We start from the raw sequence: 25,090 nt of genomic DNA, 5'->3' as shown, positions 1-25,090 counted from the left end.
AGGATCCCATGGAATCCTACCCAAGACCACCTAAGGATGACCATCCCCAAGGTCATCCTTCTCTTACTGACAAAAATCAAAAAGAGCTAAAACTTCGATTTGTTCTGGAGATAAAATGTTACCTTAATGCCAAGTTTTCTCTTTGAGATTTATAATTTTCCTATTAAGTTATATCATTTATCATGTCCTAAGAGCAATGTCGGTGTCCAAGAAAATCAGAAACAGAGTAGTGAATTAGGAAAGAATTTAGTAACTGGAGGTAGTTATATTCATTCATGGGAGGAGGGGAATCTTTCTGGCCTGTTTTCTAGCAAGAACTATAAAAGCATATATACCTCCACATATGTTTTGAAATGGCACACATTAAAATATCAACTTACTATGTGCCAGGGTTCTAAGCCCAGGGGACACTGTGAAAAACAAGACAGGGAAAGTCTTTGCTCCCTTGGAGCTTAATTCTGGTGAGGGAGATAGATGGCAAAGTACAGCAAAAACAACCAAAAAGAGAATGCCCACTGTGATAAGTGTTATGCAGAAAACCAAACACTATGATATGACAGACAATGAGGGGGCAGGGAGGGACAACATCAGATGAGGGGTTGACTTGTGAGCTGATTCTTAAAATGACAAGGCATTGGCAGCCCTGGGAAGGTCAAGAGAAGAGAGTGTTGGACGAAGGGAGCTCAAGTTCAAAGTCCTCTCTAATACAGTTTCAGGTTGTATGATACATTATGCCAAAACTTCTTTTAAAATAAAGACTGTATCAACTATATTCCTGATAATTTTCTGTTGTCAAGAAAAATGTAAGCTAAACGATACTGAGCAGTAAAACACAAACTTTTTTAAGTATCATCACTTCTCTTCCATTACCTGTTCCCCACTCACCTACTTAATTTCACTGACATTTGTTTACACGATAGCAGATGTGTTTGCATGAAATCCTTGTGTTTGAATACAATCGTGTTTAAAGGTGGCAAGTTAAACCATGGGTTCAAGGAGAATTGAGGGAAACTGAACACTCTTCAATCAAATTTGGCCAAAATCAGTTAACTTCTTAGAAACCTACAACGGAACGAGAGATAGACAAAACTCAAACTGTCACCGCAGTTGGCCCATCTCATCTGCATTATGAGATAACCCGAAACACAAGCAATTCATAGTTGTTTTTTTTTTTTTTTTTACTGTACCTTTGATTCAGGTAGAGAGTAGATTTATTAGTAAGTAGTAATTTATTGTTTCTCATAGGAAAAGTGTCTCCATATTCTAAATGGAATATCATAGATAACATATTTTATTTTTTAAAAAGATTTTATTTATTTATTTGACAGAGAGAGATCACAAGCAGGCAGAGAGGCAGGCAGAGAGAGAGAGAGAGGAGGAAGCAGGCTCTCGATGCGGGACTCGATCCCAGGACCCTGAGATCATGACCTGAGCTGAAGGCAGCAGCTTAACCCACCAAGCCACCAAGGCACCCCATAGCTAACATATTTTTACATCCAGAAATTGTGATGCTACTTTTATGTAGTAAAACTACCATTCCTAATACCTCCATTAGATGTAGTCAGAAGCCTTAGGAAGGCAATATATTGTCAATTTTTTAAATAAAGCTTCTTTTAAGTGGAATTACACTTTAGAAAACTTTTCAGGATGTTCTGATTGGGTTTATAGTAGAATACATCTAATTTGATTTGTAAGAGTCTTTCATATATACACAAAATATTTTATTTTAGAATAGTTTTAGATGTACAGAAAAATTGCAAATGTAATGCAGAGAGTTCCCATAAAACCCATATTCAGTTTCTTTCATGGTTAACATCCTACATTAATGAGTCTTACACATTTTGGGGACAAAAATCTCAATTTCATGTGCACACATACACACACACTTGAAGAACTTTCAGCCTGACATGGTGCTTCTTATATGGTTCAGTATAAAAATTATAATCCTTCAAGACCTTTTCTTAATGTCTGGTGTCTTTTAACTTTAGAATAATGATTTAGTAAATAAAGTAATTCTTTTCCAGACATTTTTAGAGTCAAAGCAATTTTTTTTTTTTTTTACCAAAAGGCCATGACCAAATAATTATCTAATTAGCCAAAAGAGGTTTTTTTTCTCAGCTCAGAAAGGAATTAGAAATTACAACCATGAAAGACTGTTAATTGGGTTTTCAAAGAAGCATGAAGTACTAGAGCTTTTTTTGTTTGGCTCTTCTGCCATGAAGGTTCCCCCCATTAACCCTTTATCTTCTGCATGACAGCACCAGTAAAATGCTGCACTTTAGTAGTGGAAGGGAAACAAAACAGAGTCATATTTTTTCTTAAGTATGTGATTTCTATATGTGCACCATTTCAAGACAGGAAAGTAGGAGCCCCATTTCTCAATCTGTGCTAAGACAATGGAGGCAGGGCAGGGGAATGACCCTCTGGAGCTCTCGTGGGAGTGCCGGCTACAACTACAGCAGCCCGTCTCAGCCCAGACTGGAGAGTGGTCAAAATAGGGCATGCTGGAGGGACCACAGAGTCCTTATTCCATACCACCAATATATCCTTACCACAAAGGTCAGCACTTCTACATTTCTGAACAAGGAGAGACTGCTGCTGCCAGGAGCTGGCTTGGCCTGGACTCCAGGCAGGATTAGCATACAGTCCAAATGCCTGCGGGAGTTTGGTTAAGTTTGATTCACATTTTATGTGCTTAGCATGGAGCTTTGCATAGAGGAACCACTGAAAGAGTATGTGCTGAACAGGTGAAGGAATAAAGAATTTACTCTCCCCTAAAAGAACTGCAGACACTTGGGGTTAGACGTAGCTGTTGGAGCCCCGAAACTAAGGGCTATCCAATAAGGCAACCAGAGGAGGACATCTGAATTTTGAGACTTGGCTCATCTGGAGACGCTTCTTAGCTCCCAGACTCCTACTTAGCAAGCCATTCTCCTGGGGGGACGTTGAATACATTTTCAGAGAAAGTCTCCTTCACATCCAAAGAGGCAGGAGGAGGGAAGAGCAGCAGAAGTTCTTTTTACGACAAGTGAAATCTAGAATTGCTCTCAGTGGTGTTCTCTGGGAAAAGAAACTGACAGGCTGGAGAACAGTGGTAGGTAGACAGACTTATTTTTCACGCAAAAACTTTTGGACACTTGAAAATTTGTACTTCGTGCATTAGGAGACAAAAAATAAAGTAAATTACTATTTAAAAATGAAGTCTGGATGAAGCCATTGACCTAGAACAAGACTCCTGTGCAGGAATCACAGGATGGTCTTGAATAAAAGGCAGGATGGAAGGGAGGGGTCCAAAGGCACACCGTGGACAGCGATCTCAGAGAGTCCGCTACCCTCTGGCCGTGGACAGCACCTGCATGAGTACCTGAGCAGGTACATCAGTGGGTGGTGAGGCTGGGTGGGCAGCAGGGACTCCTGCCTCCAGAAGCAGGCTGAAGAGGATCACCTTTCAGCACCCAGACTCTCATCTCCAAGGAGTTCCGCACACCCGGGGATCTGACTGCAAATCCTATCTCTTTGCAGCTCCTGAATCCTCCCCCTCTGCTTCCACTCCTCATAGAGCACCATCAACAGATGTCCTTCTCTCCAGAGTCTCTGGCTCTCCCCACTTCCTCTGCAGCCTTAGTGTTCATCACCGGACTTCCTAATTTTTCCTACTCTTCTCTCAAATCACCATCCCTCTCCCCACAGATTGAAGCTCATGCACTCAGACTATACCACTGACTAATTATTTTATCGCAGGTGTTTTTAATCTCCTGGATCACTGCTGCCATGTTCCTTGAAGATTTCAATGCCCAGCATCCTATCGCTCTCCCCAGTACCATTCCCATCACCCTCTGCAAACCACTGACAATTTCCATATCAATACAGATGATCTTTCTAAAAATCCCAGACTCTCAGTGACCTGACCTCCTCTCCTTCATTGATTTTAGCATCTACCCTGTTGTAGCACCTCACTCCCAGACTCATACTCTGGACCTTGAAGTTAAAAATATTTGTAAACAGGGGCGCCTGGGTGGCTCAGTGGGCCTCTGCCTTCGGCTCAGGTCATGATCCCAAGGATCCTGGGATCTGTGATCGAGCCCTGCATTGGGCTCTCTGTTCAGCAGGGATCCCGCTTCCTCCTCTCTCTCTGCCTACCTCTCTGCCTACTTGTGATCTCTGTCTGTCAAATAAATAAATAAAATCTTTAAAAAAAAATGTGTAAACCCTCCACAATCTTAATCTCAAGCATCACACTCTCTCCAGTGACCACCAACCATCTTATCAGCTTACCTGCTATAGAATTGAGCTACTCAAAATGGTAGCTCATTAGAACATTGGATATTCACATGCAAAGAATAAAACTGGACCCCTATCTTACAGCACTCACAAAAATTAACTCAACAAGGATTAAAGTCTTAAATGTAAGATATGATACCATGAAACCCCTAGAAGAAAACACAGTGGAAGAACTCCTTGACGTTGGTCTTGGCAATAAATTTCTGGACATGGCACTCCAAAGTATAAGCAACAAAAACAAAAACAAGTCAGATTACAACAAACTAAAAAACAAAAACAAGTCGGATTACAACAAACTAAAAAGCTGCTGCAATGCAAAAGAAACAATCAATAAAATATTGATTACTAATTGATAATGTAGTAATTGATTACTAAATGATAATATTTGAGCTGTATTACATTGAGTAAAGAATATCATTAAAGCTAATTTTACCTATATCTTTTTAGTTTCTTTTGAACATAGTTAAAATATGTATATGACTCACATTTGCATTAGATCTCTACTGGACAACATTGATTTAGAGCCTCAATAATTCTTCAACCACCCTCAGGATATATGATCCTTCAATCACATGGCCTTTTTACCACACCATAACAACCCTTCACCAAGTCCTAAATTTCTCTCCTTACCCAGTCACATTGCATGGCCCATCATTATAATCTCTTCTTTTTCATTGTTTTATTTGTCTTAAATTTTTTAACTGAAGTATAATTAACATGAAATGTTATATGAGTTTCAGGTGTGCTATATAATAATTCAATAATTCTATACATTTGTTAGGGCTCATCAAGGTGAGTGTACTCTTAATCCCCTTTACCTATTCCCCCAACCCTCACACGCATCATATTTTCTTTCCTTATTTTTTTTTTTTTTTAAAGAGAGCAAGAGAGGGAAAAGGGGATAGAGAGAGAGGGAGAGAGAGAGAGAGAGAATCTCAAGCAGACTCCCTATTGAGCGTAAACCCTGATGTGGGGTTCGATCTCATGTCCCTGAGATCATGACCTGAGCTGAAATCTAGAGTCAGATGCTTAACCAACTGAGCCTCCTAGGGGCCCCCATATTCTCTTCTTCATACAACTTTGCCCTTGTCTCTTTTCATTAAATTCAACTTTCCATGGCTCCTCAGGTATCCCAAAACCAAGTACCATCATGTTTCTTGGTCAAATTTTGATCATCATTAATTCTCTTCCTACCGGAAGCCCAATGGCTCTAGAGGCACCACATAACCATTTAAGAAACAGAACAAGTGACAGTTTTAAAGGAAAGACCATTAACCAAAAAAACTTGAAGAGAGTCCTACTCCCACATCCGCCTCACTCTAGCCATGTAACTACAGAATGGATCTTAACCTCTTTGGGGCTCAATTTCCTCATGTATAATATGAAGCTCTGGAGCCTTTCTAGCTTCAACATGCTAGGCTTTGCTGAAGACTGTGGGAGTCAGCATGAACGTGGGGCTACGAATAAATGCTTTCTGACGCTGTCTTGGGGCCAAAAACAGCAGTATGCATGCAAGAAGTTTATTTTGGAAGGGAACTCAGAGAGCAGGAATGAGAGACCAGAGTTGCTGAATGAGGAATGAGAAAAAGCCACACACGGATGTTATCAAGCTGGCCACTGCCATGGGTGACTCATGCTCAATCTCACCGGTCCCCATTGAGAACCCAGATGAACTTCACCTCAGAACTGTCACTCTGGGGGGTGTAGGGAGAAAACATTTATGCACTGGCTCCCTGTGAGTAATTGGTGGCCCCATGGGCATCAACTCCAGCACATTTGGGACACTGAGTCTCTCCATGTTGGAGAACATGGCAAGGCACAATGGTAGCCCTGTGAGAAGCTGACCAAAGCCTACTCTGAACTGGTCACCAGAGCAGCAGCAAGACATGGGGCTATAAGGATCCGCCATGACGCAAAGAGCTGTAGGTGACACACTGTCTTAGTAAGTGTGGTTTCTAAATGAAAGACTAGAGCCAAAGGACGCAGTTGCTTGTTTTTTAGCAATGGGTCACGGTCCCTTAGGCCCATCTCTTCGTCCAAAAAGCAAAGAATAACACAAACCTACCTCACATTCTGGGAAAGGCTTGAAACCAGAGTGCTGCCATTCAGTGGCTTAAGAACTTCAGTAATCTTTAAAGACTGAAATGGACTTTGGGGCTTGTGCCAGCTCCAGTCCTGCCCAGTTGCAGATTCTGGGGTCTCCAACATATAGGTTCAGTTCTGTTCAGCCCTGGTTGTTGAGAGCATCACACCCTTACATTCCCTCGCCCCCCTCCAACTGCTTACATGTAGGCTTCTGACTTGTTTTCAAACAAGCAGTTTGCTGAAAACAAGGTTCCAACAGCCTCCCTAGCCCTGGGGACCTCCTTTTCTAGAAGGTGCTGGTTTCTGCTCATCTAGCACAGCTGAATGAGGTCCTGCTTCAATCTGGATATTTAAATCCTGAATATGATATAATATGATACAATATTTATACAACAACACATTGCCCAGAGATCATTGCTTTGATGCCCTCAGCAATACAAAATGGCAAAAGCCAGATAGTGATGATAGTAATAATAGCTATAATTATTGAATTCCTACCTCCCACCAGGCCTGGTATCAGGTACTTGACACAAATCTTACTTTACTTTTCACAACAGTCCTCTGAGTAAGTTTTATCCTTATTTGCAGATAAGCAAACTGATACTCAGAAATTTACCTAAAGTCACCCAGTTAGTAAGTGGTAGAATGAGAATCGGAGCTCAGGTCTGTCTGATTACAGGACTCCTGCCCATCTTACCCACTGTCTCTTCAAGATGGATCTCAAAATTCCCATGTTTCCTGGGACATGACAGATTAGACCTGTCATCAACCTTCTGGAACCAGTCCTATATCCAGCCCAGTCCCCTATCCCAGCCTTGTCCAGAACTGGTTTTGTTTCTTCTCCCTGTCCCCAACATGTCAAGTAGGTCATCTTCCATGGAATTTTCCATTGACCTGAAGCTAGAATCTTTGTTGGCACATTATACTGCTTCATCAGGCATTTGACTTGGGAAGCCTTTTGAAGTTAAAATGTATTATCAATTTCTAGTGTGCTCTCTGAGCTAGAACAAAATCAAGATCCATTACTAAGTTCCAATGATCCAATGATGAGAGATGGAGGCCCAATGCCAAGAACAAGAGAGCAAGGGGAAGGAGATTATGCTTCGGGGAATAGACTGAATTGGAGATGAGATAATAGCATGTAATTTTAGAAGAGCAAAGCATTGTCCCAAATACCAACATTCAAAATGATTTTTCTTTTCCAACTATGCTTCTTGCTTCTTACTCTTTACATATCATATACATACATGAGGGGGAGAAAGACCCGCTGATCATTACCACTGAACTTGCACACATATTCTCAAGGTCCTCTACACACATTAACCTGTTCCAGTCCTGACTTCTCAATAAAGTCAACAGTGGCTGACTGGCTGGGAATCTTCAAGGAAGAGGCTGTTTATGTCTGCTCCTTTCTGAAACCTCAGACTTGGAACATCTCATTACCATGACCCATCATTTCTTTCTCATTTACAATTCCCAATAGGATCCCTGGTGGATGGTCACAAAGGCTGTGCACTAATCCACAGGGACATGGTTTCTGCATTCTGAAGTAACAAGTGATCTTGCCGAAGTTCCAGAATCAATTAGTGCTTCAAGACATGAGAAAATATTATTGACAAAAGGACAGACATCCCGGAAGAAAAGTAAGTAAGTTCCTGCAGAGGAAATTAATACCACTGCTTTTAGTCACACACAACAAGAAGACTGATCAAATGAGCTGACAAAGAAAGCAGTGAGAAGTGAGAATGAAGGGAAATTTCCCAGTCTGCCTCCAAGAAGCTGGTGACAACGCCTAAATCCTTTCTGTTGCTACTGGGAGAAAGAAAAGAGTGCCAAGGTCGAGAATTCAATTCTTTACCTCTCTTAATGCTCTAAACATTTTGTAAGTAACTGTATTATTAAACAAAGCACAGTGTAGAATTTAATAAAAGAGGCAGAATGAGACACACCTCCTCATTTTTCAGAACAACGTGTTCCACTGTGAACAAAAGACAATTTCTAACTCAAAGAGCTGTGTGAGACTATGAATCCAGTAGCTGGAATGGGAAGGAAAAGATCTACATTTTCAAACCATTTCAGCTACCAGTCACCTGTGCTTTTTGACAAATGACCTCTCTGTGATTATGCCTCTATTTAGAAAAAGGTGACGATTATTTCTAATCTACCCCCAGAGAATTAGAAGGCAATGCAGCTCTACAACGAAGGATATTTTTCAAAGACCTTAAGAAGCAACAGTACTCTGGGGGGAGAGGGGTCGGTAGTGGAGGAAGCTATGCAAAGGTAGGGGTGGAGAGCATCTGGGAAATCTCTGTACCCTCAGAAGAACAGTCTGCAAGGAATGAGACCACCTTCTTGCTTGCTTTCTTTTTTAACATCCCAACTCCAGATTATGCAACGAAATTACATCTTTCAGTGGAGTCACTGGGAGGCAATACCCTTCTTCCAATGATACTGTCAATTTTCAACACTGTTTTTGGAATTTCCTTCAAAGTCAGTGTATAAACCTCCTTGGCTGAAGGATCCCACCCAGCTCCTGCTCTGTAGAGCCTTACAGTCTACTTTGTGTTATTCCATCTAAGCCTGGTCATTAAAGAGAAGAGCTACAATACAATCCCTGGGTTATTCCCAAGAGGGAGGAATTACGGTAATTATAAAACTACAATCTAGAGCAGCACTGCCCAATAAAGATATATATATATAATCTGAACCACACATGTAAGGTAAAAATTTTCTAGTGGCCACACCTAAAAAAGAAACAGTTAAATTAATTTTAATAAATATTTTATTCCACTCAACATACCAAAAATATTATTTCAATATGTCACCAATATAAAATTGTATTATTTTACAATCTTTTCATGCCAAGTCTCTGAAATTCAGTATTTTATGCATACGGCACATCTCAGTTCAATTCAGCTACATTTCAAATACGTGGTAGCCACTGGTGGCCAGTGGTCACCACTGGACAGCTCAGATCTAGATCCTTTTCTCTCCTGAATAATGAAAGCCAGGGTACTCTTTAGTACTGGATTAACTGAGTTCTTCCAGATTTTTCTTAATTCCTTTAACATGTGAGTAGATGACCATGATACAAGAAAGCAGTCTATAACCCTGGGCAGAGCTTGACATTATAATTAAAAAAAAAAAAGACATTATAACCTGTCTTGTAACAGGTGCCTGGGTGGCTCAGTCATTAAGCATCTGCCTTCGGCTCAGGTCATGATCCCAGGGTCCTGGGATCCAGTCCCACACCAGGCTCCCTGCTCTGCAGGAAGCCCACTTCTCCCTCTCCCACTTCCCCTGCTTGTGTTCCCTCTCTCACTGTGTCTCTCTCTGTCAAATAAATAAACAAAATTTTTTAAAAAAGGAAAAAATGGAAGTCTTGTAACAAAATCAATGTGACACATGCCAGAATACATGGAAATTAAAATAGAAACGGTAAACATAGGTCTAGAGGCTCTTTCACCCACTGACAATTCTGCCTCTTGCTGGCCTCTGAGGCTACTCTACCTCAGAGAGACTGCCTGTGGTCTTTTCTCAAAGCTGGGCAAAGCCGGAGACAGCTTTGAAAGGGAGGGACGGCCTTTGCCCCGGAAAAACCGGAATCTGTGATCTAATCTATTTAATGATTCACAACCCAAACATACCAAAGACAAAGCACTAGCACAGGGGGCCTGGGCCTGGGGAGCGCTGGGAGCCAGCCGGGCTGGAGAAGCAGACACAGGAATGTAGCAGGGCTGAGGACCAGCAGGTGAGAAAGGAAAGATCTGAAGACTCAGGAAGGGCCTCTGAAGACCGGTCCTTCTAGGAGGCAGCCAGGACTCCCCCGCTTCTCAGCAAGAATGCAGATTCCACACCCCGACGAGAGTGCGAAGATACTTCATGTCTGTTGTGTGGGACAGAGGCACATTCTGGAGGCGGCCCACGCTAACCACCATCAGGATTTGCCATCCAGGATACACAGTGTGAGAGAGCCTGGGCCTCCTACGGGCGTTCAACAGCCAAGCAGAATCCCCAGCCGAGTGCTCGACACCTGCCCTCCACCCCAAAACCCCACTCCAGGCACTCATGAGGAAACACAGCTCCTGCCTCAAGCTTTAAGTAAGGATTAGTGGGCGATTTTTTTGGGTGGATGAATGGAGTTGATTCTCAAAAAATTTTTTAATTCTTCCATCAAAGGATCAAAAGAAAAGAGCAGAAACCTGAGATTTTGAACTTTACAGGATCCGTAGAATTGTATTCTGTTCCAAAATTTGCCTTTGTTTTAACTTTTAAATGTTTTAAATTATTAGCCGGTTAAGTTACGTATTTTTTCTTCTATATCTGGAAGCAAAATTAAGATTTCAAGAAGATGCATCCTATTTATACTGTGGTTTCGGGTATCCCTTTGCCGATGGTAAGCTTGCACTGGCCTAGTCACCAAGCCTGGAACACATCTTTGCATCCTTCCTCCTGCTCAGCCTCTCTCCACGCCCAAAATGTCCTCCCCACTCTGTCCATTCACCTACCCATAAGTCCCTGATTATTCAAGCACAGTTTAATTTCTGCCCCATTTCTCCTTTGAAATGCTCCCTAGTGGCCCCCATCTAGATGCTCCTTCTTCCAAACTTCCTTCTATTCCACCCACATGACCCTGAAATGATGGGCCTGTGTTATGTCTAGAATGCATGTGCCCTTCTCCACCTGCAAACATTCCCTGTGTTCTGTGCTAGACACTGAGTTGGACTAATGGCTCAATGTACTTTTTGTCCTGCTCCTGACCACTCACTACTACCAGTAGCATTTCTCCTACATTAAATGATTTTCAGCCTAGGGGCCATGGAATAAACACAAGACCTTCTAGGGGATGTGTCAGAGCCACAGACGTGGGAAAGGACTTTTCTAAACTGTACCCTTGGCCTTCCCAATCCCCAGGAAATCTGAATTTAAGACCACTCCCACCACACTAGGTGTTCTTTAAGAGAGACCCTATCTCATCTAGCTTCCGGCCTCCTCAAGGAGACCTCAGCAGACAGTTATCTCAAATAAAAGAGAGTCATCATGCTTACTCATTCTTGTCTCCAAGAAGACAAATGATCTCTCCTGGTCAGGTGAGCTCACCTGGCAACACCCTGATGATCACAGCCTGCCACAGACACTAATCATTCCACTCCTTCCGGGATTCCCAGATGTGAACTCCGTACTGCACACAGGCTGCTCCCAGAGACTGGACCGTCCGCATGCCCCACCATGCAGTCTGCACTGTTAGCTATGGACCTGAGAAGCACTTTCTAACAAAAGTGACACCAAAGTGGGGTTTTAAAGCGGCTCCTGCAGCGCCTGGATGGCACAGTTGATTGGGCATTTGTCTCTTGGTTTCAGCTCAGGTCATGATCTCAGGGTGGTGAGATCGAGCCCCTCCTCAGGCTCCATGCTCAGCAGAGTCTCTTAATCTTCCTCTGTTCTTCCCCCGCTTGCTCACATGTGTAATCTCTCTCTCTCTCTCAGATAAATTTAAATTTTATTTAAATAAATTAAAAAAAAATAAAGTGGCTCCATAAAGCTGGCATTCTGAGTCCAAACACAGCACTCCCTTCTCCCTTCAGCCCCACTTCTTTTACACTTTTGACTACTTTGTGTGTGTCTGTCAGAATATGTCACCAGATCACAGGCTATTTTGAGGACAGAGAGACAGTTTTTGCTGGGGTTGGCTTTTGTTTGTTTGTTTGTTTGGGTTTTTTTGGTAATCTCCATAGCCGTGTACATCATTTTTCATGTGTGTTCAAATTTTTGAGACAATCCTTATTTTATTTTTTAAGAATCTGCACAAGTAAGAAAGTCCTCTGGGATGGAAATGAGAAAAGAAAAAAAAAATCACTGTACTTGGAATAGTCATCTTAGAGGAGGCTGATTAGCTGTGGCCCCTACTGTGAGAGAAAAACAGAGAGAAGATCACAGAGATTACAGTTGGTTTAGAGTGAAAACTGCCGGGAAGAAATAAACCTGTGGTGCCAATAATCTCTGAAATATTTTCTGATTAAGAAAACATGAAAAAAGAGCCCCATAAGGTTAAAGGTTGCTCTGTAAGAAGGGAACAAGCCTGCAAGGCAGAATTTCTGTATGCCACGCTTTGTTGGCGCTTTGCACCTAACTGCCAAAGTCAGCAAGACAGGCAACTGGAGTTTTTTTCAAATATATTTTTCTTACTGCTTTGGGCCTGGACAGGGGGTCTCATGCTTCTGAACGCAGAGGCTGTCAGCCGGTCTGAGGCCAAGCACAGCAGGGCCATCTCCGGCACAGAGCCAGGCCCCGGTTCCCAGACCCTGGTGGACCAGCAAGTCTCCATAACCCCTGGAAGGAAGGGTCAGGAATTGGTCCTCGGCTTGCACAGGGCTTCAGACCAAGTTAGACAGCCGTAGTGTCACCGCATAAAGCCAGAGTGGAGAGGAACCTGGGACAGGACACAGGCACAAGCTAGTCCTGGAACTCTGTACATTTCAGGTAAATGCCTCTTTTCAAATAGATCCACACGCAGGCGTAGCTGTTACCACCGCCTCCAGGAGAACCCCACACGTGCGCAGGAAAACAGGGACGAATCAGACCGTTTGGGTTCTTTTGTAGTGAAAAGTTAGCTGTGTGAACACATTTTGGCTACTGTTGTTTTCTTAAACCCCTCCGGAATAAACCCCCAAGTTCACATTCTAGAAAATGTGAATATAAATAATATACAGCCTTTGTTTTTCAACTGAAATGTACTAGTCCCTCCTTTGAAACCTAAATTTGAATCTTCCATCTATTATTACTAACATAGATTAAAAAAACAAAAACAAAAACAAAAAACCCAGACCAAAAATACTTGCAATCCAGTCTCCTTTCTGGTGATTCACAAACTAATAATTCCTAAACCACTTTGTCCCCTCTTTCATTCTACAACCGCTGACAGGTCTCTGCCCTGACAGCTTGCAGTGACCCTAGCTCAGCCCCTTCTCCCTGCTGAGCTCGGTGCCCACGGGACTGCTTCCAGACAGAATCTGCTTTCGCCCAGTTTTCTCCTCCACAGCAGGCTGTCCTCCTAACCCCCCTCTCCTCTTCCCAGGGAGTTTTGCCTCCAGTGAGTATGGAGAGTAAACAACAGAAGAAATGGATCCATCTTAAATGTGGCCTCTAAAATGGAATGAGAAACAAGAAGCAGAAGTAAACCAAAATCAATTGGAAAGCTTCTTGCAATTTTGTCAATAATTATGCTCAGTGCATTATGTGTCTTCCGTTACCCATAAACTCCTAGAAGTATGAAAATGAGATTATTTCATGTTTCTCATGATAAAAAAATTCAAGATCTCAATGATGCAATATTATATCATGGCCAATCATAAGCAATATAATAAAATTTTGGAGATCTATCTGATAAACTTAGGGAATGAGAAGCATCTTTACCTTAGACTCTGAGCTTACGGATTCAATGGTTTCTCACAGAGACTACAAACACAAGATTGTTCTGGGAGCCTTTAAAATGTTTTAGTTATCATTTTCTCTCAGTATACTAATGAATAAATCTGTATGATTACTACTATTAATAATAATATTTTAAGGTGATCCAACAGTCTTTCAGCATGGACCTTAACATATGAAGTCTAAAGAGGTAAAATGGATTCATGACTTCTGGCTGGGGGAAACATCATTCTAGTCTCATAGTTTTAAACCATGTGTTCTTATCTCCTTCTATGGTAGCTGTGTTCAATAAAGGGACAATTGCAAAGAGAAAGTGTGGACATACTGTATGACTGATTCCCTTAACAGGTTTTCTTTAGCTTTGTCAGAAATGCATTTAAGTTTTGAAGAACTGGCTTACCAACAGTCAGCCTTCTTTGCTCCTGGGACAGAATTAATTTCTTTCTTTCTTTTTTTTTTTTTTTTTTTTTTTTAAGATTTCATTTATTTGACAGAGAGAGAGATCACAAACAGGCAGAAGGGTTGGGGGCGGGAAGCAGGCCTTCTGCTGAGCAGAGAGCCTGATGCGGGGCTTGATCCCAGGACCCTGAGATCATGACCTGAGCTGAAGCAGAGGCTTAACACACTGAGCAAACCAGGTGCCCCTGGGACAGAATTTCTACACATTTATAAGCCTGCCAACTGCATGAGGACATTTCAGTGGTGAAGGAGTTCTCCATTTGCTAGTACCTTTTCCTAAGAGGATTCAATATATGAGGGAGGAAAGATGAGAGATTTAGGAAAATTAGTTAAGATTCTCTATTGCTGTTTAAGAAACTAAATGATGTATTTTGTGTAAATGATGTATTTTGATGTATTTTGTCAAGGCTCAGATAATAACATCCAAAGCTTAGTTTCTGTCAGAAGTCGCTCTGTTCACGTAGAAACGTGCTGCTGAGTGGGATCCGGTCATGTTCTTCAACGGTGACGTACATCTGTGTCAGGGAAATTCTGAGCACTGCAGGTGCCCATCCTTCAAATAACCTCACCCTCAAGTCACTGTGACAATCAAACCATATCTGCACACTGCTAAATACTATCACAGAACTGCGCCCGGTCTCAGGAGGACTGTGGATTTGTGCTCTGTGGCCCACACGGGTTCCCGGGCCACATGAGTCTGTTCCTAGAAATGGGCCACTCTTGCGCCTCTCCTCACAGGCATCCCGTTGCCGCGGAAAGGATGCCTCCATCCAAGGCCATCACCAGCCCTGACAAAAGGTATTTGAATGCAGAATGACAGAGCAATGAACTCTCCTAGTAACAAGAACTCAAAGATAACCGGTCCAAGCTCTCCTGCATATTTCTTCAATATGCCCTTTCACCACCATCAATTTCCCCCCTGCCTTCACTCAGCCCCTCCTTAGCCTCCTACCGCCTTCACTGTGGCAGCCTCCTAAAAGGTCTGCCTGCCTCCAACGATGCTCCACACTGACCCTAAAATGAAAATCTGATCCTGCTGAAAACCTGTCAATGCCTCCCTACAGCTTTCACTGTACCTTGGAGATGGCTTCCGGGCTGCACGCAGGCTCTCCCGCCACGCTCTCCAGCCTCCCACCTGGCCATCCCCCTGCCTGCACTCTGGGCTCCAGCCCCACTGAGCCTCCTATGGCACTGCTCTCTCCCCTCTGCCCCTGTTCCTGTTTCCTTCCCACAGCGGAGAATGCTGTTCAGTCCTTTTCCCAACTGTACACTGTTTATCTGGCCAACTCATTCCCAAGAAAGCCCCCAGGCCCCTGGGCTCTGGCAGGTGCTCCTACTGCATGCACACAATACCCGGGGCCCCACCCCAACATGCTTCCACAGCATCACAATTATACATCTACTTGTCTGCCTTACTAGCTGTGAGTTTGCCGAGGGCTGGAACTATGTCCTGTTTGTCTTTCAATCTACAGGGAGAGACTGAGTAAATAAAGGAATGATCAGCCAACCTGCATTCAACAGGTCATGAAACTGAGGCTACCGTCTTCATGATCAACTGGCAGGAAAGGTGGGGCTTCAACGCTGATCATATCCTACCGGAGGACTCAGAGGGTCATCGTTGTATACAAATAGCAGAATGCTATGCTTATAATGGGACAAGTGATATTTGTTAACAACACTAATAATCACATGTTAAAAAAAAGTGGCATTAATTTGCCAAGGTTGTAATTATATGTAATAAGGGTATGAAGAGCAGAATAATTTAAATTTCTCTTGTTATTTTTTTTTAAGATTTTATTTAGTTATTTGACAGACAGAGATCACAAGTAGGCAGAGAGGCAGGCAGAGAGAGGAGGAAGCAGGCTCCCTGCCGAGCAGAGAGCCCAATACGGGGCTTGATCCCAGAACCCTGGGATCATGACCTGAGCCAAAGAGAGGCTTTTACCCACTGAGCAACCCAGGCTCCCCCATTTTTCTTTTCTTATTTTTATTTTTATTCTTATTCTTATTTTTCTTATTAGATTTTTTTCAAGTCTGTTCCTAGAAATGGGTACATTTACCTGAAGTGAAAACACTCAGAAGAGGTTAAACTTCAAATCTAGATGGTTTCTGGTATATATTTTATATAATTATTTTATATAATTTATACATTATATATATATGTATTATAAATTTATATACACACACAAAACACATACATATAGTTGATCCTTAAACAACACAGTTTTGAACTTCTGGGTCCACTTATATGCAGATATTTTTCTCCAATAAATATAGTACAGTACTGTAAATGTACTTTGTCTTCCTTATGATTTTCTTAATAATTTCTTTTCTCTACCTTACTTTATTCAAAAATATAGTATACAATACAAATAACATACAAAATATGTGTTAATAAACTGTTCATGTTATTGGTAGGGCTTCTGGTCAACAACAGATTATTAGCAGTTAAGTTTTTGGGGAGTCAAAAGTTCTGTGTGGATTTTCAGCTGCCTGAGTGCCCTTAATTATTCGAGCACCACTTATAGATGTATATGTATACATAAGTATGTATTGGACTTCTGCATATATGTATATTATATATATAAACTATTTAAATAATTACGATGTATACAATAAACATATATACAGTCCTTGTTAGGTGAATTCTTGAGGTTTGAATAAGTTACCTGAGACCTGAGGTTCTCAAATTTTTGTATACAGAAGAATCACCTAGATTATTTTTTTTAAATAAGGATTCCTAGACCCAGACCTCAGGATTTCCGATTTGGCAAGTCTATAAAGTCTGAGAAGTTGCATTTTTAAAAATGGAGGTGAATTTCACATAACATAAAATTAGCCATTTTAAAGTGTACAGTTTATAAATAAAAACAGCTGGAGGCATCCCAACTCCAGATTTCAAGTTACATTACAAAGCTACAGTGAACAAAGCAGTATGATCCTGGAACAAAGACAGACACATATACCAACAGGATTGAACAGGATAGAAAACCCAGAAATGAAACTACCACTATATAGTTAATCAATCTTTGACAAAGCAGGAAAGACTATCCAACTGGTAAAAGATGATCTCTTCAACAAATGGTCCTGGAAAAACGAGAGCAACATGCTAAAGAATGAAACTGGACCACTTTCCTATACCATACACAAAAATAAATTCAAAATGGAATAAAGACCTAAATGTGAGACCTGAAACATAAAAATTCTAGAGGAGAACACAGACAATAACTTTGAGCTTGATCAAATCACCATAGTAATTTCTTTCTAGACACAGCTCCTGAGGCAAGGGAAACAAAAGCAAAAGTAAACTATTGGGACTTCATCAAAATAAAAAGCTTCTGCAAAGCAAAGGAAACAATCAAAAAACAAAAAGACTACCTACAGAATGGGAGAAAATATCAGATATTTGCAAATGGCATATCTGATAAAGGGTTAGTATTCAAAATATGTAAAGAACTTACAAAACACAACACCCCAAAAATGAATAATACAATTAAAAAATAGGCAGAAGACAGGGGCACCTGGGTGGCTCAGTTGGTTAAGTGGATGCCTTCATCTCGGGTCATGATCCCAGGGTCACAGGATCGAGCCCCATGATGGGCTCCCTGCTCATCGGGGAGTCTGCTTCTCCCTCTCCCTCTGCTGCTCCCCTGCCCCCATTCATGCTCTCTCTCTCTTTTTCTCTCTGTCTCAAATAAATTTTTTAAAAATGGGCAGGAGACATGAACAGCCATTTCTCCAAAGAAGACACACAGATGGCCAAAGACACGTGAAAAGATGCTCAACATCACTTCACAGGGAAATACAAGACAAAACTACAAGAAGCTATCACCTCACACCTGTCAAAATGGTGAGAATCAACAATGCAAGAAGTAACATATGTTGGTGAGGATGTAGACAGAGAACCCTCTGGCACTGTTGGTGAGAATGCAAACTATTATAGCCACTCTAGACAACAGTATGGGGGTTTCTCCAAAAGTTAAAAACAGAACTACCCTATGATCCAGCAATTGCACTACTAGGTATTTACCCAAAGAATATGAAAATACTAATTCAAAGAGATACATGCACCTTGATGTTCATAGCAATATTATTATCAATTTCCAAATTATGGAAACAGCCCAAGTGTCCCATTGATTGATGAACAGATAAAGAAGACATGGAATTATATGTGTATATATATATATGTATATATATATATACACACACACACACACACACACACACACACAATGAAATATTATTCAACCATATAAAAGAATGAAATCTTACCAGTTGCAATGACAGAGCTGGAGAGCATAATGCTAAGGGAAATGAGTCAGTCAGGGAAAGACAAATACCACATGATTTCACTCATGTGGAACTTAACAAACAAAACAAATGAGCAAAGAGAAAAAAAAAGAGAAAGAGAGAAAGAGGGACAACCAAGAAAGAGACTCTTAATGACAGAGAACCAACTGATGGTTACATGTGGGGGGAGATGGTGAAATAGGTGATGGGGATGAACGAGGGCACTTGTGATGAGCACAGGTGACGAACGGAATTGCTAACTCACTACACTGTACACCCAAAACTAACACTACACTGTATGTTAACTAACTGGAATTTATTTATTTTTTTTAAAGATTTTATTTATTTATTTGACAGAGGCCACAAGTAGGCAAGAGTGGCAGGCAGGGAGAGAGAGGAGGTAGCAGGCTCTCCGTGGAGCAGAGAGCCCAGTGCAGGGCTCCATCCCAAGACCCAGGGATCATGACCTGAGCCGAAGGCAGAGGCTTTAACCTACTGAGCCACCCAGGTGCCCGAACTAACTGGAATTTAAATAAAAACATTAAATAAGGGGCGCCTGGGTGACTCAGTGGGTTAAGTTTCTGCCTTTGGCTCAGGTCATGATCTCAGGGTCCTGGGATTGAGCCCCGCATCTGGCTCTCTGCTCAGCGGGGAACCTGCTTCCCCTCTCCCTCTGCCTGCCTCTCTGCCTACTTGTGATCTCTCTCTCTGTGTCAAATAAACAAATAAAAAGCTTTTAAAAAAATTAAATAAGTAAAATGGATATAAGGAAGACTATATAACAGAAGATTAAAAATGAATGGGGCTTATAAAAATAAAATGAAATAAAATATGCTAAGTCATATGAAACATTAAAGATGTTTGGAAAAAAAAAAAAATAAAGCATCCACTTCAGCCACATTTTAGTACAGTCACAATGTCACGCAGCCCTGTCCTCAGAGACTGCATTTTTAACAAACTCCCCACTTCTGCAGGTGGTCCTGAGGTGGCAAACTCAGAAGAACCACCTCAAATTTTCAGATAATGAAGACAGAGAAGCCTCAGGGATCATCCTCAGATTATAAAAGGAGATAAAAGGAGATAAGGAGATAAAAAGAGATTTAATAAAAGAAAAAGGTCAGCTTTTCCAAACACCTAATTCTAAAACACACATGCTTTTGCCTCTACCGTTCACAAAATGAAACTAGTTTATTCAGGGGTATTTCAGGGTTTCTTGTACTAATGGATCCAACATGTTTAGATGTACCCAGTATCTTCATGCCTACAAAATAGGGAGGTGCTAAGCGAAGTCAATTGAGAAAAGTGGAAGAAATGAATCACTGCTCTAACATCAGCCAGATCCAGGCCCCGTTTTCTTGGGTTTTAGTCACATTATTATAGCACATTACTAAATTCCACTTCAGGCAATGAAACTGTCAAAGAACACAGGAAAAAGTCTCTAGAGGAAGAACTGCAATAAAGTTTCTCCTCCTGGCCAAACTCTTCTCCACATGTGAGGGAAACTGGTTATTCTGATAAGAGTTGATATAAATATGTAATGGCTACATAAATATGCTGAAATCAATTACAGTTTTCTCTTCAAGGTTTTAGAATCCGTTTTCCTAGTTTTAATTCATGATCTAGTTGCTCCAGAGCAGACTCTGATTTTAGCTCATTTTACTCAAGGTCAGACTTCAGTGAAGATTCCTGGAGTCTAGCAACTGTAAAGATCAGCTTGGTGACAGGAGCCGCAGTTAAAATGGTATCTTCCTACCAGCCATGAACACTGCTGCTCTCGAGCGATATCCTACTAAAATAAAACAGACATAGAAGACAATGGAAAGTATGCTGTGATGAGTTAGAAAGAGATGAAAACTCGTCATAATGTGAAAAACCAAGGCTGAAGGACAACCTGTAATACCCAAGAGACTCTTGGAGAAATTTCTAGAAGCAGTTAGGCCAAAGAAGCTGGGCTGAAGAAACAAGGGCTGGCAACTCCCATTTGCCTCATGACACAGGGCCACCCTGCCCACCTAAAAAGAGGCAGGACGGCAGCCTCGGAGGGGACAGTGCTAATTTTTTACGTAACCAGAGAGCTAATGCCTCCTCCCCTTTCTAGATGCAGTAAGAGATCACATCTCCCAGAAAACAATAAGTAGGAGAAGAAAAGGATCTGACACTGAGGCACACTGTGTCCTGGGAAATGCCCCTGAAGTGAAGCCCTGCAGGTATGGAGATCAGAAGAGTCTGGTAGCTGTGGACACTGGGGTTCTTCTAGCATTTCCAAGAACCAAGTAGTCAAAATGGAAGAAAATGTCAAGTACATCAATCAGATTCACTGCAGTGTAGAATGCTCAATGCCCAAGGCCACTGGGACTGGTAGAAGCTGTGCACATCACCCTGACCATAAACGACAGGTTTGAGAAGGAATTAACCAGAGAACTATGATCAGAGGCCAAGAGATGGCCACGTACTCTGTGTGGACAGATCCATCACTGCCTATACTCAGAGGAAGAATAGATAGCTGATAATGATTTAGGATGAAAATGAAGATTCTAGCAGAGGTCTATTCAGAAAGATTCAGGAGAAGCATAGTTCTATGACTAGGAATGCAGAAAGCCCAAAGTAGAGGTAAGGGACCATGGAATGAGCTAAAAGGGAAAAGATGAGATGCAAAAGCCCAGCTGATTATGGCTAATAGATATCGACCTTAAGTAGATCTACACTTAAATTCTAGCTCTTCCATTTGTTAGTACATTCGGCTGCTCTAACAAAAGCCACCAACCAGGAGGCTTAGAAACAACAGGAATTTATTTCTCAGTTCTGGAAGCTGGGAAGACCAAGATTAAGCACCCAGGAGGTCACCTTCTGGTGAGGGCCCTCTTGCTGTGTCCTCACATGGAGGAAGATGCTAGGGATAGCTCTGGGGTGACTTTTATAAAAGCACAATACACCTACCCATTAGATTACTTCATAACCTAATCACCTCCCAAAGGCCCACCTTCTGACTCCCACATGTGAATTGGGGATGGACACATTCAGACCATAACAGTAGCCTTGGGCAAGTCATGTAACCTCTTTAAGTTCTGGTTTCTTCACTTATAAAATGGGGATAAAGAAACTATTTCATAAGGTTAAACCTTGTGAAACTTAAACCAAGGTGAAACCTATTTCACAAGATTAAACTCAAGGTTGCTTTGAGCTTTAACGCTAACAACATGACCAATAATGGGAAGTGTAGGGAAGGCTCTAGAACAGTGCCTGGGTATGCAGTAAACAAGCAGTAGTTGTTGTTGTTCTTGTTGTTATCATTATTATTATTACCATAACAAGTATAGAAGAAAAGGGAACTGGACTGAGGCAAAGGAAGGATTGCAAGAAACTAAAACTACAGCTGATAATAACTGACATTGGAGATCCTAAAGAACAGAAGCCAAATTGCAAAAATGTCTAACAGATAATGCAGAGAAGATCCAGAAGACTGAGAAAAAGGGGAAAGAACTGAAAATAATGCGGAGAAGCTGAATCAGCGATTCAACCTATTAATTAAAGCTGTTTTTGAGAAATAAATTGAGCAGAACTAAAGCAATAAGCTAAAATATGTACAAGGAAAACTTCCAAAGTAAAAAATAATCTCAGCCTGCAGATCAAAGGGCTCATACAGATGAGGCAAAATTAATTCTTAAATATTTTAAAAGACCTACACCTAGCTGTAACTCAGCAAAAAATTTAAGCTAGGGATTAATTAAAGAAGAAAAATCCTCCAAAAAACGTTCCAGGGACCAGCTCAACCAGAGAGCTCTTTCAAACAATCTGTGAGCTGTTCCAGAGCATAAAAAAGAAGGAAAAAGTCATCCCAGCCATTTTAAAATGAAGTTAGCGTAACCAAGACAACAGACCCGACAGGGAGGAGAGAAGTCTCCAACCCCGCTTTCCCTTCTGAATCGACAAAGTCCTAAATAAAGCCCTAGCAAAGTGAATTCAGCAGTATAAAAAATGGACATACACATGATGAAATCGGATTTAGCGAGACAAAGGAAAGATGGTCCCAGATTAAGTTACCTATTAATATATCATAGGGTTAGAATACACAGCAGCCTTATTATAAGGTAATTCCCTTACCTTAATGCAAAGCTTCAAAAATTATTTTTGACAACCTGAATAATAATATATTATGGATGTTTATGTCTATGTACGGTTATACAATGCATTTGAAATCATGTAAGAAAAGATTGTAAAATACTGCTTCTTTCTAACTCTCACATAGCATGAAAACATGTTATGGCCCCTCTTCCCAAGCCTCCTCGACAGCAGTAACCATTGTCCCAGGAGCCACTTGGAGATATTTAACAGTTTTCTAGAGGCACCATCCCTACTTCTGTCTGAGCACTTTGCAGTCTACGTAGGATACATTTTCATTTCAGGATATCATTTATCCTTAAATTGCATAACTGTGATCTCTACAACAAAGGCTTGCTTTATAAACTTACAACTTTCAGTTCTTGCAACTGTGAGGTCATTTCCCGGGAATGATTACTAAATCAGTATTAAATGTCTTGGCCTCCTTTCTTATTGATTCTTTCTAGTGACCTCTATAAGCATTCGATTCCAGACCTGATTAAAGTGCTTTACCATGCTGCTCAAAATAAAGTAAAGTGAGAAGACTCTCAGAATATGAGAGCTCTTTTAAGGAGTCAAGTATAAGATGTCTCCATTTCTCTGGGAGAGGGGAAGTTTGGGGGAGGTTGGAGGGAGACACATGGTATCTTCCATTCAGCTCAGTTTCACAGCAGGGCATGCTCAGAAACTTGGGAGTGTTGTATCCCAGGGAAGCAACCCCCTCAGAGTGAATGCCTTTCCTGCCGTGCCCAGGCTCCTCAACAGATCAATATGGCAGCAAACCATGGGGAAAGCTCTGCTATATCGTGAGATCCAATAAGAATATCCAGATCATCATCGGCATCATCTCAGCAGACAGCGTGGAGCCAGAAAGGTTGCTGCCTGGCTCTGCCTGGCTGTGTGGCCTTGGGCAGGTTACTCTGTGCTTCTCTGTGCTTCAGTTCTCACATCTGCATGGTGGGATAATAGTAGTCCCCAGGTATGATTGTGAGAATGAACTGACCTAGGTCATGTCAAGCACTTTAAACACTGTCCTACACAGAGTAGGCACTCAATAAATGCTAGATCCAATAACAACACCTGATTAAAAGCAAAACAAAACTACTCTTTTTTTTTAAAGATTTTATTTATTTATTTGAGAGAGAGAGCAACAGAGAGCACAAGCTGGGGGTGGGGGCACAGAGGAAAAGGGAGAAGCAGACTCCCCATGGAACAGGAAGGCCAATGTGATCAAGTGGACACTTAACCCACTGAGCCATCCAGGTATCCCCAAAACAGAACTACCCTTTAAAAAAAACAAAAAACCTATCAGATTGAAGCAAATGAAAAATCTACCCACTTCAGCCTAATGGAAATGTCTGGTGTGGAAAAAATGTTCCCCTAAACACACACACCACAAAAAACACAAACTATGAGTAGAATACCCAGATTAATTCCTCAACATGTCATCACACAGGCCTCATGTTGTCACTTTACAATAAAATTCACCAGAAGACAAGTCCTATCCTCACCCTTGGAGTTTCCAATCACATTTTTAGGTTTTCGTCAAGAATCACCAGGGATTTGCCTTTTTCATAAAAGACAGGCCAAAGAAGATTCAAATGGCCTTAGAAGGAAGAGAAGCAATGCTGAGGGTATGAGCAAACGTAAAAATACATGTGTGGGCTCATATATATACACACATACCAGTATACACGTGTGTATACACATAGTTACCCACATACTCACACCAACACACCATTAATAGCTAAGACCACAGGCTTTGAAGAATGAAATTGTTACATAGAAAATAAAACAGAACTTTATAAAAAAGGAATTATCAGAAAGTAAGAGTTCTTGATAATGAAAAAATATAACAGTTAAAATGAATTTAATAGGGGCACCTGGGTGGCTCAGTGGGTTAGAGCCTCTGCCTTTGGCTCAGGTCATGATCCCAGGGTCCTGGGATTGAGCCCCAAGTCAGGCTCTCTGCTCTGCGGGGAACCTGCTTCCTCCTCTCTCTGCCAGTCTCTCTGCCTACTTGTCTGTCTGTCAAATAAATAAATAAAAATCTTTTTAAAAATTTAAAAAGAAAACAAATAAAATGAATTTAATAGAAAAGGTTACCAAATAATGATAAGGAAGCTTCCCAAATAGTAGAAAAAAATAAACAGAAGAGTTTGGAAAAAACTACGGAAATTAGAGGATAATCCACTAACCAAATAACAGAAGTTCTATAAAGAGAGACTAGAAGAAAGATAGGATGGAAGGCCGAACAATTCTGAAATAAATAATACAAGAACAGTTTCCATTAAAAAAGGCACCTTTAGTTTCAGATACAAAGTGTTCTCGGAGTGCTTAGCATGAGTAAACCAAGATCTACACCCATTCGCACATCACAGGGACATTTTAGCAAACTGTGCCTAACAAGACAGAAAAAAAAACCATGAGTCTAACAGAGGAGGAATCA

At 41.3% G+C, this 25,090-nt stretch overlaps 1 protein-coding gene across 2 annotated transcripts in view; it reads right to left on the bottom strand.

Moving 5' to 3' along the window:
• The window catches only part of ARSB (arylsulfatase B), a 170,332-nt gene that overhangs the window by 111,312 nt on the left and 33,930 nt on the right, over positions 1-25,090 (bottom strand). The gene's annotated exons all lie outside the window — the stretch shown is intronic.

Source organism: Mustela nivalis, assembly GCF_964662115.1.
Source record: "Mustela nivalis genome assembly, chromosome: 3".
Taxonomy (NCBI): domain Eukaryota; kingdom Metazoa; phylum Chordata; class Mammalia; order Carnivora; family Mustelidae; genus Mustela; species Mustela nivalis.
Note: the sequence above shows the minus strand (reverse complement) of the source record. Positions and strands in the feature narration are given on the sequence as shown.